The 12,643-nt window shown below is 46.9% G+C and overlaps 1 long non-coding RNA gene across 1 annotated transcript in view; it reads right to left on the bottom strand.

The window, feature by feature from the left end:
* Positions 1-1,810, bottom strand: part of LOC135389810 (uncharacterized) — a 173,601-nt gene extending 171,791 nt beyond the window's left edge. The window contains exon 1 of the long non-coding RNA XR_010421593.1: positions 1,662-1,810. This is a non-coding gene — a long non-coding RNA (uncharacterized LOC135389810). The remainder of the gene's footprint in view (positions 1-1,661) is intronic.
* Between the last annotated feature and the right edge of the window lie 10,833 nt (positions 1,811-12,643).

Raw genomic sequence — 12,643 nt, 5'->3', positions numbered from 1 at the left:
GCGATTTTATCAGCTGTTATGGTTTCCACTTCGCGAGCAAAGGGAGCCCAGGCAGCACAATGTACTGAAAGTCAAGTGCAATAGGGGTGGTCGGGTAGGTGGAAGGCCTTCGACAGACTCGTGAAACTAATGAACATTGATAAGACACATACCGTCCACCCCTGTTGCACTCAACTTTCAGTACATTATGCTGCTTGGGAGTCCTTTGCGCACATTTTGGTGCAATTTCGATGAATAACCCGCCTTTTCCCCCATTTTTTTTCTTTCAATCATCATCAACCCGTCTTTTATGTACTTCCGTGAAGATAGGCACTATCGCCGAAGTAGGAATTTGTCAACACAATGAAATCAATGCGGTTAGTTGCCCACCGCCCATTCCTCAAAATGCTGCAGATCCCCGTAGCACAATGCCCGCGCACCGAAAAATTGAAGTCGTCGCACCTCTAAAGCTTTCAAGCGCTCAACCGACAACGGGTTGTCCGTGTATGCCGCCATGTCAGCGCACCGAAACTGCCGAGGACGACCCCGTTGCAAAATAAACGACTGTATAAATAAATGTTATCTGACTATAAAATGTACACTCGCGCGCGGGAAACTGCCAAAGGCGAACTTTGACTAACCTGAACATAAAAATGCAAACACCAAACCTGGACTAACCAATAATAACCTAACCGACCCGCAGCTCCGTCGTGACCGCACTGCTAAACCTAACGGCCGCTAAAATGTGGGTTTGATTCGCTAAACGACTTGGACAGACATAAAAAACCCGTGATTTTGAGTGGTCAAATCATCTTACGAAGCAATCGGGCATTATCCTTGTTGCTGTTCTTCCTCCCCCCCCCCCCCCCTTCTTAATGACAATACACTAATACGCTGGAGAGCGTGGATTTTGAGATCGGGGATTTCGCAAACGGGAATATCGATGTCCTCTCCGAATTGCTTAGGCACGCCGTCCTCCGCGAATGACGTACTGATGTTACAGGGTCCAAGAAGAAATGTCCCCTGAAAGAATGTCCCTCAGGAATATTCACTTTTGGTACGCGTGGACTCGTTGACTTCGGACGTTTTTTTTACTAGGACGGTGTCAATATTTGGATTTTTGGAAAACCGAAGCGAGTAATCGTATATCCTATTCCATTTCCGAATGAAATATGGAATTCAATGTTCGAATTCCGAATCGAATTCATGTTTCTTCTAAACCGAATGTATTTGAATAGTCATGAAGCTGCACACGTAAGGACGGCACACGGACGGCATAGAACAGAGTGAGCGCTATATCAGCTCAGGTGGGCAAAATTAATCCACAGACCGCCCACTGTATCTATCGTATCTCATGATTATAGCTCTCTCACCACGTAAAGTCACCAATTATCAACAATGCAGCAAAAGGTGGAATTACAGCACATCGTGGAGCACGTGTCTGCTGGGATGCAAACGCTGACGCTATCGTTGCCCACGTTACACTAATCGCACGCGCGAAAATAAAGCTTAATAATAATAAAACAAAAATAAAAGCAGTCCCAAATCCATTGTCTGTACTTTTATTCATTTATTGACTGGACGTCTCAAAGCACGTTTTGCGCCTAAACATTTCAGTCAATTCTTTCTGCCGTCAAACATGAGGTTCCACAGCCAAATTTTAATAAAAACTGTTCACTTACGTGTTCTGCCGTGTTTGTTCTTTTGTGCCTTCTTCCACAATATTCGGGATGGATCCAGTGTTCAACTAAAATGTTCCAAGAAACTGGCTCTCGCATTCAAACGTGCCAACGAACCCGGGGAAATTCCCCACAACCACCTGGACAGTCAAAGACCGTTATCACGATGCCATTATCTTCAGACCCGAGATCGCCTTTGTTCTGGGCCTCGAGCTTCCTTTCTTGCATGACGTCATCCTATTTCCCAACCCGGTTCTAGCCCACCACGTGGTCTGCACACGTCACGTACAGGTGATGTCATTTTGTCTTTAAAAGCGCGGGCAAAGCCAGAAACTATCCAGAGCCGTCCTCGACTGCAGATCGTGCACATCTTAGCCATGAAACTGTTCGCCGTCATCTTCGCTGCCTTCTGCCTGGAGTCCGCTGTGGCAATCTTCCCGTTCCTCATCCCTGACAAGATTGAAGAAGCCAAGTATGCCCTGGCCCGTAAGTTCCTGTCCTACTTGGTGCCCAACCCTAATGCCCACTTCTCCGTGGGAGTCCGGGCTGGGTCGTTCCCCAACGGTCTGCATTCTCCACTGGGCGATTCCGCCAACGATACCGTTCACATGTTGAACGCAACGACCGACCTGAACGAGACTGCTCCTGGTACGGTGAACGTCACAGGGGAACCTTCCATGACCGAAGCTGTGACGGGCTTCGACTTTGGCCCCACTGTTCAAGTTCCCGCAGAGCTTCTGGGTAGTATCCTGGAGAAGGGACGGCCAACGCAGGATGCCGGTGTTTGGTAGGAAGTCTTACGAAGATATTGTGGGCTGCTGCGGACTCCTATTGTACTTTTCCGTCGTGTTTTAGTAGCTGTCTAAGATGGCGTTCTTACTTTGACGTGTCTACGAGACGATCTGTGTGTCACCTCTCCATTGCCACCTGTGCGAGTGATTTGACGTGTACGTTAGACGTATGCGCTGTTCTCTTCTGTCGCTTCGGTACCTTGTACGTATATCTGTGTCAATAAAAATTTTTGTGGCTTACTCGTACCTGCCTGTCTTTTGATTTCAGTATTCCCTATAACACTCGCTCAATGTGGAGCCCGTGGTGGCAATGACGCATCTACTCTTGCAATCCTGTTTTGCAATTCGTATTATGTGTATGGATTATGCGGCAGTTATTTTATTGTGGTTCCTTTGCCTTTCGTTCTTGAGTCACACACTTTACCAACGTTTTATCAGCTATTCTACGGCTATTCCTTTGGCAGTGTCCCGATCCGTTACGGTGGAGTGAGCAGATGGTTCGCCGTCGATAGCAGGTATCGGCAGTGATAACGTTGCCCCTTATCTTGACTGCGTTCTTGACACGCGAAAATTACTTGCCTTTTCTTATATTCCTAAGAACGGCCGTCTGACAGCCTAACCTTTGTGCGATTAACTCCAACTGTCACCCTCACTTCCTGTAAATAATTATCGAATTCTTGAATAACCACAAGGTCCCATCGCAATCAAGCAAGATGTCTCTTATAATCCGTGCAGATCGCGTTTGTCCCCTGCAAGGCCCTGTCTCCCCCCACCCCTTGTGTACCTGTTCTTTGTAGCCTCTTTCGAGCGTTGTATTTCCAATAAACATTATTACGGGAAAATTTATTGACGGTAAGAACATGCCACGCGCCCGAGACACCACCATACAATATACAGCTAGAGACAACATTGTGTGCATTCGTTTCAGAGGGTATTTACCCAGAACGCACCCTGAAAAACTTGGTGTCAGGCAGTGACAGTAGTTACAATATGTACAGACTATATCCACAGTCAGTATTCTGTACATTCATTCCGGTAAGTATTTACATATGAAAGAAAGATGATGAAGGTGGTGGCGGGATGATGCAAATGAAATTCCTGGAGGGAAACCGATGATGCTCACGATAAGGGAAGGATGATCTCGCCACCTGCGCGAGAACTCTGCCTCTCTAATAGCGAAAAGTTCTCGTTGGAGTTCGCTCGCCAATAGAAAATGCAAATAGCAATGTTATTGCTGGTTTTGAGTCCATTTTGACCACTTGGTTGCGTGTTCGTTTCTTTCCTCAGACGCTCCAGGATATCTTACCCTTGCTTGCCTCCTCCCGCTAAGTTCTTCCTAACTCCAGAATTTGAAGCTACGCATATTAAAAAAACGCGCGATCAAAACACGTTTTGTAAAACGGCTTTGACAGAAATACTTTTGAAGGTTGACGACGCTACGAAGCTAACGGAACCCTCCTCATTCGGCCTAGCAAGAGGCAAACGTTAATAGAAGTTGAGCAACGAAATGACAGCGTTTGCTTCAATCACCAAGAAGTCTATACCAGGAGCCACATTAGTGTGTCTGGTCCCCTGAGAAGCAAGCCATATGAGCGGCGCGCCGTCATCTTGGAGACCCGATCTCCCGGGGTGACGTAAAATTGGTCGGCAACTGACACGTCCCCTATACGTCATGAAACTTTCGGGGTCCATGAAGGAGTTGTAGGTGTCCAGGGAATAACCTCACGCGCGTACCGTATAGACATCAGCTACGATGACCGCGCGAGAGCGCGGGTTGTTTGTTGCATAATTCGCCCCGCGGTCAAAAAGAAAAGATATCGAAGAAGTCTTCACTGCTCATCTCGAAGACTGAGGGGAGCGGGAATTTACAAATTTCGTCGAACCAGCGCGCGGAAACAAAATCCGGTCGTCGTTTGCGTGGTAGTTCCAATGGCAGTTGGTGTGCGACCACTGTCTTTACAGACAGATATCGTATGCAACGACAGTGGTAGCACACCAACTGCCATTGAAACAACCACGCAAACGACGACCGATATCGACGATCCGACCTATCGACGGATATCGACCAGCTCCGGCTGGTTAGCGTGCTGGCCATATGTCACGTCGAGACTGGGAGGTACCCGGGTTCGAATCCCGGTGCCGGCTGTGCTGTCTGGGTTTTTTCCTGGGTTTTCCCTCAGACGCTTTCTGACATATGTCGGCACAGTTCCCTTAGAAGTCGGCCCAGGACGCACATTCCCCCAGAGCGTCAGTCGTGACGTTGTCCACCCCTTTCACCTGCAGCACCACCATAGACGGATATCGGCAGAGCTTCCCGTGAAGTCACCCCTGGATGCATATAAGCCCCGTATCTCCTTCTTGTATAGTCCCCCTCCGGCTGCCCGCGTCTGTACAGCGCTCATAGCCGCAGTTGTGCTAACGGTGAATCTTTAAAAAACAAAAAATCCCATTTATTTTGTAACTCACGCGAGCAGAACATTGGAGCTGCAAATACTGTCGAAAATACTTATGCTCATCGAATGGAAAACTCCCTCATCTCGAAAGCAAACAAGGGCTCGGAACAAGACATAATTCACGCCGCTGTGACTCGACGGCTTTTCCCCCTCCTCCGAGTTTGGGGCAAATGATATACGACATTCTTATGCATGGGGAAAAAGGCTCCGTGTATATGCGTGCGAATGTGTATATACAGAGTCGTGACCCGCAGGCTTTATGTGGACGCCACCTCCGCGCACATTATTTTTCCGCAACTCGGGAACGGAGACAATGAAAGTGTTTTGCGCGCGCTCTTCCCTCACTTTGTGACATAGTTGAAGAGGAAACTTTTCTTTCCCCTCACCCACACGGATGACGGTTTGAACGCGCTTCTGCGGGTGGCGATGTTGTATCACTTCCTCTACTAGTAACGGTCACATTCTTCAGCTGGTTCGGAGGTCTGACGACGTTTTCGCTCTCTCTTCTTTTCTTTTCTTTTTTTTGTTTTTTCTTGATTCCGCGAAGCAATAGACGAGTTCAGAAAATCCCGGTGCTCTTTGCGCACGCATTGCATCCTGGGCGCTTGCTGAGCCGGGGGACGAAGAATAATCCTTCAAATTTCGCTTTGGCTGACCTTGACACGTCATGGACAATGGACCGGTAGGGAAGGAATCGGAACAGTTTGGAGGCCACCCGTTTCTTTCGTATTAGCAAACTCCCACAGTTCAAAGCGGCGCTAAGCACTCTGGGATCTTCTGAACTCGTCTATTGTCGCTGCCAGCAGTGGACAGACGCAGAAAGGACTGCAGGAAGGAGTGGTACACTAAGCTGATTAGCATATGCGTCCTGGGACGACTTCGGGAGGGGAGGAACTGAACGCACAACGAAGACAGCGCCAGTGCCGGTGGGGGGATTCGAACCTACACCTCTCTCATTAGCAGGTCAGATGTGCTCCGTCTATCGGGAAAGTCTTGCCGTAAAAACGAGGGAAACCCTCAGACCGCACAGCCGGTGGTAGGATTCGATTTGGTTCTTGTTCAAGGTGGCGTTGTTGCCTCGAGTGTGGTGTGCCTAAAAGCTCGTACCATAACTCCACAAAAAGTCCACGTCGACATCGATACCATCACGCGAAGAAATCTTCCTTCCTGCGCTGAGAAAAATACGTAGGAATTGTATACCGCCATGGCGGTGCAGGAGCTATTCGTGCTCGATACCAATGCATGGCAACAGGAAGTATCATCCTCATCCAGTGAGCCATCCTGGCCAGCTCCCATGGCCTAGTATACTGACGGTGATGGCATTCCACGCCGAGACTGAGAGGTGACCCGGGTTCGAATCCGGGAGCCGTGTTGCGCTGTGCTATCTGGGTATTGTGCCTGGGTTTTCCTCAGACGCTTTAAGACAAATGTCGGCACAGTTCCCTGTGAAGTCGGCCATGGTCGCACGGTCCCCCCCCCCCATGCGAGAGTCGCGACGTTGCCCGCCTAAGCGTGATCGACTACGACAAGCAGTTCCATCATTGGTTGGGTCAACTAAAACAGTGAGGGTAGCACCAGTTGGGGGCGCTGCTAACGGCAGCAGCTGATTGTTTAGTAGACTGGCTTGCCTGTTCGCTGAGAAAGATCAGATGCGTCAGCAGAGGGAAATTAGCCATTCGCTGGCAGCGGCGCTGCGCTAGTAGACACAACCAACCATTATCACCTCCACCAGCACCATGATCATCCAGCAAGAGTTCTTGTCATGTGTCGTTCGTGTTCCTAACTGCGTGGACGAAGATAAGTAGGACCTCATAAAAGTTACGGGCAGTTGTAAGGATATCGAAACCTCTATCGCGTATTTGCGTATTTCGACTCTCGAAGGCACTGCGCTTCTGTTGCTTTCTAGTCCAACACATGGCAGGTAATCGTAAACTGTCCCCCTGGTGTTTTACATTGGACGTACGCTTAGAAGTGAATCTCCAGTCCAAGGCCTGGATGTGGGAAAATCGAACACGCATAATAAGATATAAGTTATGGCGTATAATCTAATGCTCCAGAAGTAAATATACAGGATGTTCTTTTTTATCCTTTGCGGATTTTTTTATAAAAAGCTACGAGAACAGCATATACGTCGTTTTTGTAGTTGACAGCATACTGCAGATGTTGGGACGCGGAAGACAGGGACTGAAGGAAGCACACAAACACAAGCGTCACTCGCAACTAATATGTATTGCAGGCAAAAGAATGCTTTTAAAACACAACCGGTAGGCGACACGTGCCGGGTTATAAGCCTCAAACCGTGCTGACAGACGCACGGCAGCCAGTAGATAGTAAGGACGAAATTAGGTACGTAGGAAGGCAAGTTCTTTATCAGAAAGTGTTAGAGATGGTTGACTGACACACTTGCCTTCCCCCGCCAAAAGTATGTGATGTGCTTCTATTATCTCCCGGGTAATTTGAGATCTGGCCCTCCCCAGGACAGTGGTGCCCCGAAAATCCGGAACACAACCACATCTATCGCAATGGTATGCCAGATTGCCCGAAGGCACATTTCTGAGGCTGCAGGAGTGCTCACGCAGTCTAGTATTTAGGCACCTGCCCGTCTGGCCAATGTAAACTCTATTACACGAGAGAGGGATTTTGTATATAACACCAGAAGAACAGGGCACGAATTGCTGTGAATGAGCAATATCACACACAACCCCACGTTCAACACGGTTGTGTTTTAAAAGCATTCTTTTGACTGCAATACATATTAGTTGCGAGTGACGCTTGTGTTTGTGTGCTTCCTTCAGTCCCTGTCTTCCGCGTCCCAACATCTGCAGTATGCTGTCTCACCAACTAGCCCAACTTTCTGCGCTTGTTTTGTAGTTGAGTTATACGGCCATGCGGACATATCCTCTCGAAGAGAGTATGTAACTACAAGGTGAACAATTACCTAAAATTCATTAATTAACTCGTTAATTAGGGGATTTCGTGCAAAAGCGAGATAGCAGAATGGCAGACAATCTTCGTTGAAAGAAATTCCTTTTTTTTTTTAAATCCTGAAACGACACGTGCGTTGAAATATTTTTCGCCGAATTTTGATACTGTACGAATGGGCCGAAACCGCACCCGCACCCACCGGGAGCGCAGGGAGCGCAGCGCTCAATGCACGTCAGAGGGCTACCTGCTTTGGAGCGATATGGAGATGCATGATTAGAGTAGGTGCTGATCTGTTGGGCAGATCAGCCTACACCAACGAAGGTGGTGCGCTCTTGGGTCGCGCCGTCTTGGTTTCAGCAGGATTTTTAAAAGATAGAATGGCTCGAATGGAAATGGAATAGAATTGGAAAATATAAAATTGCTAGAATATTCTGTAAGGATAAAAACACTCGCTGTATCTCGATCAAAAGAACGTGAAATTGTTGTAGGTGCGTGGCCGTGTGGTGGAGCAAGGTACTCCTCTATCCCGACGATCCAGACGAAACACTGACAGCCCGACTCTCTGTACAAGAAACGCCCGAATGCAACGACGCACGAAAATCCGTTAAAAACGCCGAGCATTTAGGAGGTTGAAACAAGAAATCGTCCCGTCTCGTATTTCCCGCGAGACAGGAACGATTTCCAAGATCATCGATCATCAATCAACCTGCTCACGGTAAAAGAGCTCCAGTTGGAGAACTCTGCCACCACCAGTATAGAAAACAAGCGATTGTTGCCATCCTCTCTCGTTTTCTTATGTACGGAGCCCCCGGAGCTCATTAATCAAGAGATAGTGGTTAGATATTTCATGAAGGAATATGGAGTAAGAAAAAGGAGGATCTATCAATGATGGATCTTCCCTCTCTGGGGAAGGAGCTATATGGCTAGTAATAAGGTCGCTCCGCGCGGCCTCAGGTTTTGTCCAGTCTTTTCTTTGCTTTTTCGGAGACAGTGAGGGAAGAGAAGTCTTTTTGCCTCGCGCGTGCTTCCTCTTTTTCTTTTTTAATGTGATAGTTACGGCATACTTGAAAAAAAAAATGCGTGCAAGTTTAAAAGTATGACTGAACGCAAGTTTGAGTGAGGGATGACCTGGAGTGGCTTGTCCGGCAGTGAGCGGGCTCACATCTCCATTTTCATTTTTCTTTGCTTTTTTTTTCTCCTATCATCATCATCATCATCATCTGAGTCGTGACAGCAAGTTTGGATGGTTCGACTGACATGCTTCGGAATTTCCGACGATTATATATTGTTTATTAAATACGTAACTTCGCATATGGTCGGTAGGACACGTGTTGTTGTATATGTCATTTACGAGGTATGTGCTATAACATATATGTGTCATACGCAATTGCGACTACTGCACGCTTCATTACATATGTCATTATGTGTCGTCTCTATTACATGTGCTCAGATATGTTGCACGATGTTATATTTTTATTTCACTTTTATAATGCCTGTTAGCGCCGCGAAGCAACTGTCGCTATGAGAGGCGTATAGTGTATAGTTAGTGTGTGTCTTGGGCGTACTTCAAATGCGACATTAGTCCGGAAGGTCTCAGACAGCGTATAGCCGGTGGTAGGATTCGATCAGAAGAGTGGAGGAAAATAAAACCAAAACTGCCGAGTCTATACGCTGGGACGACCGATATAGGAAGAGGCGCAGGAGGAGTGACATAATTTGGGGGCAAGCCAAGAGGCCGAAAAAAAAAAATAAAGCAAAGAAAGGGTGACTTACGAACAAGTGAACCGTCATGAACAAGACCATAATACGGTAATAATATCTTTAGTCACAAAGTTGACCGGGGACAGCGACAAAAAGTCACAATGTGACTTGACGAGGTCACTGTCCCCGTATACAGCAGCATCACGTAGTATTTTATTTATTTATTTATTTATTTTTACAGAAAAGTGGGGTATAAGGACGATGCACCTTAGAGAAAAACAGAAACAAAACGATACACTTGTTCGACCACACTATACTTAACTCGTAAAATATTCCCTAACACATTTCCTTGTGGCTCCTAGTAAGTTAGTGGAAACGTTATTTAACAACGTAGGCAGAGCATGTTGTATCTGTTGGGCACCATATGATGTTCTACATTTTGGAAGGATCCATTCATGCTGATGACGATGAAAGTATGTAGGTGAGAGGGTGACGATATTAAGCAGAACAGGGTCCGTTTCCCTCGTGGCTTTTATGTAGGCAATTGAGAGTCGGTACTCATACAAACGGTGAATGGGCATAATATTGTGTTTTCTAAATAAGTCGGAAGTCGCGCGATTATATGGCAGGCCCTCCATCAATCGGAGGAATTTCTTTTGAATTACCAGAAGATCATTGTACGCGCCTCTCGGCCCATTTCCCCATACAAGAAAGCAATAGTTCATATGAGAGTATATAAAGGCATATAGTACAGCGTGTGCAGTACTCGAATTGGTAGGTAATGTTTATGTCTGTAGATCCTTCATATCCTTCATAAAGAAGTAAACCAACAAAGAAAAGAAGAGACGACAACACCACAATCCACGAGAAACGGCACCGATGAATCAGATGCTGTCGAAGTCTGTCTGTCTCTCTCTCTCTCTCTCTGCCCCTCTGTCTCTCTAGCTGACCTACGTGTAAAAAAAAGAGAAGAAAAAAAAAGAAGTGTGTGTATGTTGGGACGTATTTAGAGGTTACACGTTGCGCATAAATAAAACTTCGGGAAGCAGAAGAAGCAACATATAAATAATACGAGCAAGAAGGTACCATTTTAAGTTTCGTGATTTCCCACGTGATACACCTTCGTAATTAAGTAAAAGAAGGAAGAAACAAGGAACTTTCGAAACAAAAAAGTGATTACACTGACGACTGATTAGCACAAGCGCACGCGCGTACAGCACAGGACGGGCTGTATAGTCGGCGCGTTCTCGATTGATTGACTGGAAAAAGAAAAAAAAGCAGAATATTAGTCTCAACTTCGAAGGCACCCGGTACTGGTTACTCCGGGGCGCGTTATGACGCACTACTACGAATGTATGTATATGTCGATTTTTTAAATTCCGTGTTAGCGCCACGAAGCAACTGTGGCTATGAGCGGCGTACAGATGTGGACAGATGGAGAGAGGACAGCAGGAAGGAGTGGGGGACATGGGGGGTTTGTATGCGTCCTGGGCTGACTTCAGGATCAACTGTGCCGATATTCGTCTGGAAAGACTCCGGAAAACCGAGGGAAAACCTCAGACAGCACAGCTGGGGTGGTAGGATTCGAACACACCACCTCAGAGTCTTCAGCACGACCTTGGCTACCACCAACCAGCGGGCCATGTGTGTGTGTCTGTGCCTCTGTGTGTGTACCTCTGTGTGTGCGTGTGCGTGTGTGTGCGTGCCCCTGTGTGTGTGTGTGTGTGTGTGTGTGTGCCTCTGTGTGTGCGTGTGCGTGTGTCTGTGCCTCTGTGTGTGTGCCTCTGTGTGTGTGTGCCTCTGTGTGTATGTGTGCGTGTGTCTGTGCCTCTGTGTGTGTGTGTGTGTGTGTGTGTGTGTGTGTAATGTACTACATCGCATTCTAATCAACTTGCCCAGCTTTCTGTACAAAATGGTCATCTTGGAACGAACTGTCGCAGGCCAAAAATGCAGCCTGGCACGTGGACGTCGATCACGAAAAGCGCAAAGACCGTTTGCCCGAAAACCAAAACTCTTTCACCCACGGCCAGACTTCCTACTTGGTGCAGCAATTTGAAGGAGAAAGCAAGAAAGAATTTGGATTCCTCGGCGATCTTTTTCGCATACGAATCGTCTCCTTTTGCGAGTCTTCTAAGTAGACTTCGACTCCCTTCGGGGTTTGGAGTCAATTTACGCGAAGGGATAAAGATGACCAAATAAGTCGACAGAGAATCGAAGACGCATAAAAAAAAATAGTGCTGAGAGCTAGTAGTCGCGAATCATTTGTTTTCTGCTCCGTTGCTGGACGAGATTCGAAAGGGAAATTGACTTCACTCTTCCGAGAGAGATGGATCAGGATGAATTCTTTCTGGAAAGAAGTCTCCTTTAGAAGAAGATAATATGCGCACTTGGGTAGGAGCTAAGCTAGAGCTCGTTATGGTCCTTAAGTTTTTTTTAGGGAAAATGTAACTATACCGATAACTAAGTTACTGTGGTAGAGCCATATTTTTTCACGCGTCAATTTACGAACGTCGTTTCGTCGTTTCGTCGTCCCTTCGAAAGCTAAAAAGCTCCCACCAGCGGCAAAGGACGCACGCTATAACTAGGGCCTGACTTTTTAGGGTTAAACCCGTATCCGCCCGATATTTACCCCCCGAACGAAATCTGTAAAATTCGGGTTTAACCCGAATCCACCCGAAAACATCCGGGTCGCGTGGCACACTCATGAGCTTGCATTAAAATAAAGTTTGATAACATTGCTTATCATTAGTTCCATGTTAAGACAAATTTTTATTAAACAAAAAAAAATCACCCTAATACACCCGAATTCCTGACGACAGAATATGCCATAACGGGATTTAACCCGAATGCACCCGAATTTTCGAATGAAAAATATCACCCGATGTTTACCCCCCGAATTTGGCCAAAAATAAAACCCGAAAAAGTCAGGCCCTAGCTATAACCTCCTTGCCCCCCCTCTCTCTCTCTCACTCTCTTTCCTGCTGTCCTCTCTCCAACTGTCCACGTCTGTACGCCACTCATAACCACAGTTCCTTCGCGGCGCTAACACGTAATAAAAAATTCCCGTAGAACGATTTTTTTTTAGTGGGACATTGTTGAGCTAAAACAGTTGGGA

Source organism: Ornithodoros turicata, chromosome 3 (genome assembly GCF_037126465.1).
Source record: "Ornithodoros turicata isolate Travis chromosome 3, ASM3712646v1, whole genome shotgun sequence".
NCBI lineage: Eukaryota > Metazoa > Arthropoda > Arachnida > Ixodida > Argasidae > Ornithodoros > Ornithodoros turicata.
The sequence above is the reverse complement of the archived record's forward strand: the minus strand, read 5'-3'. Positions and strand labels throughout refer to the sequence as shown.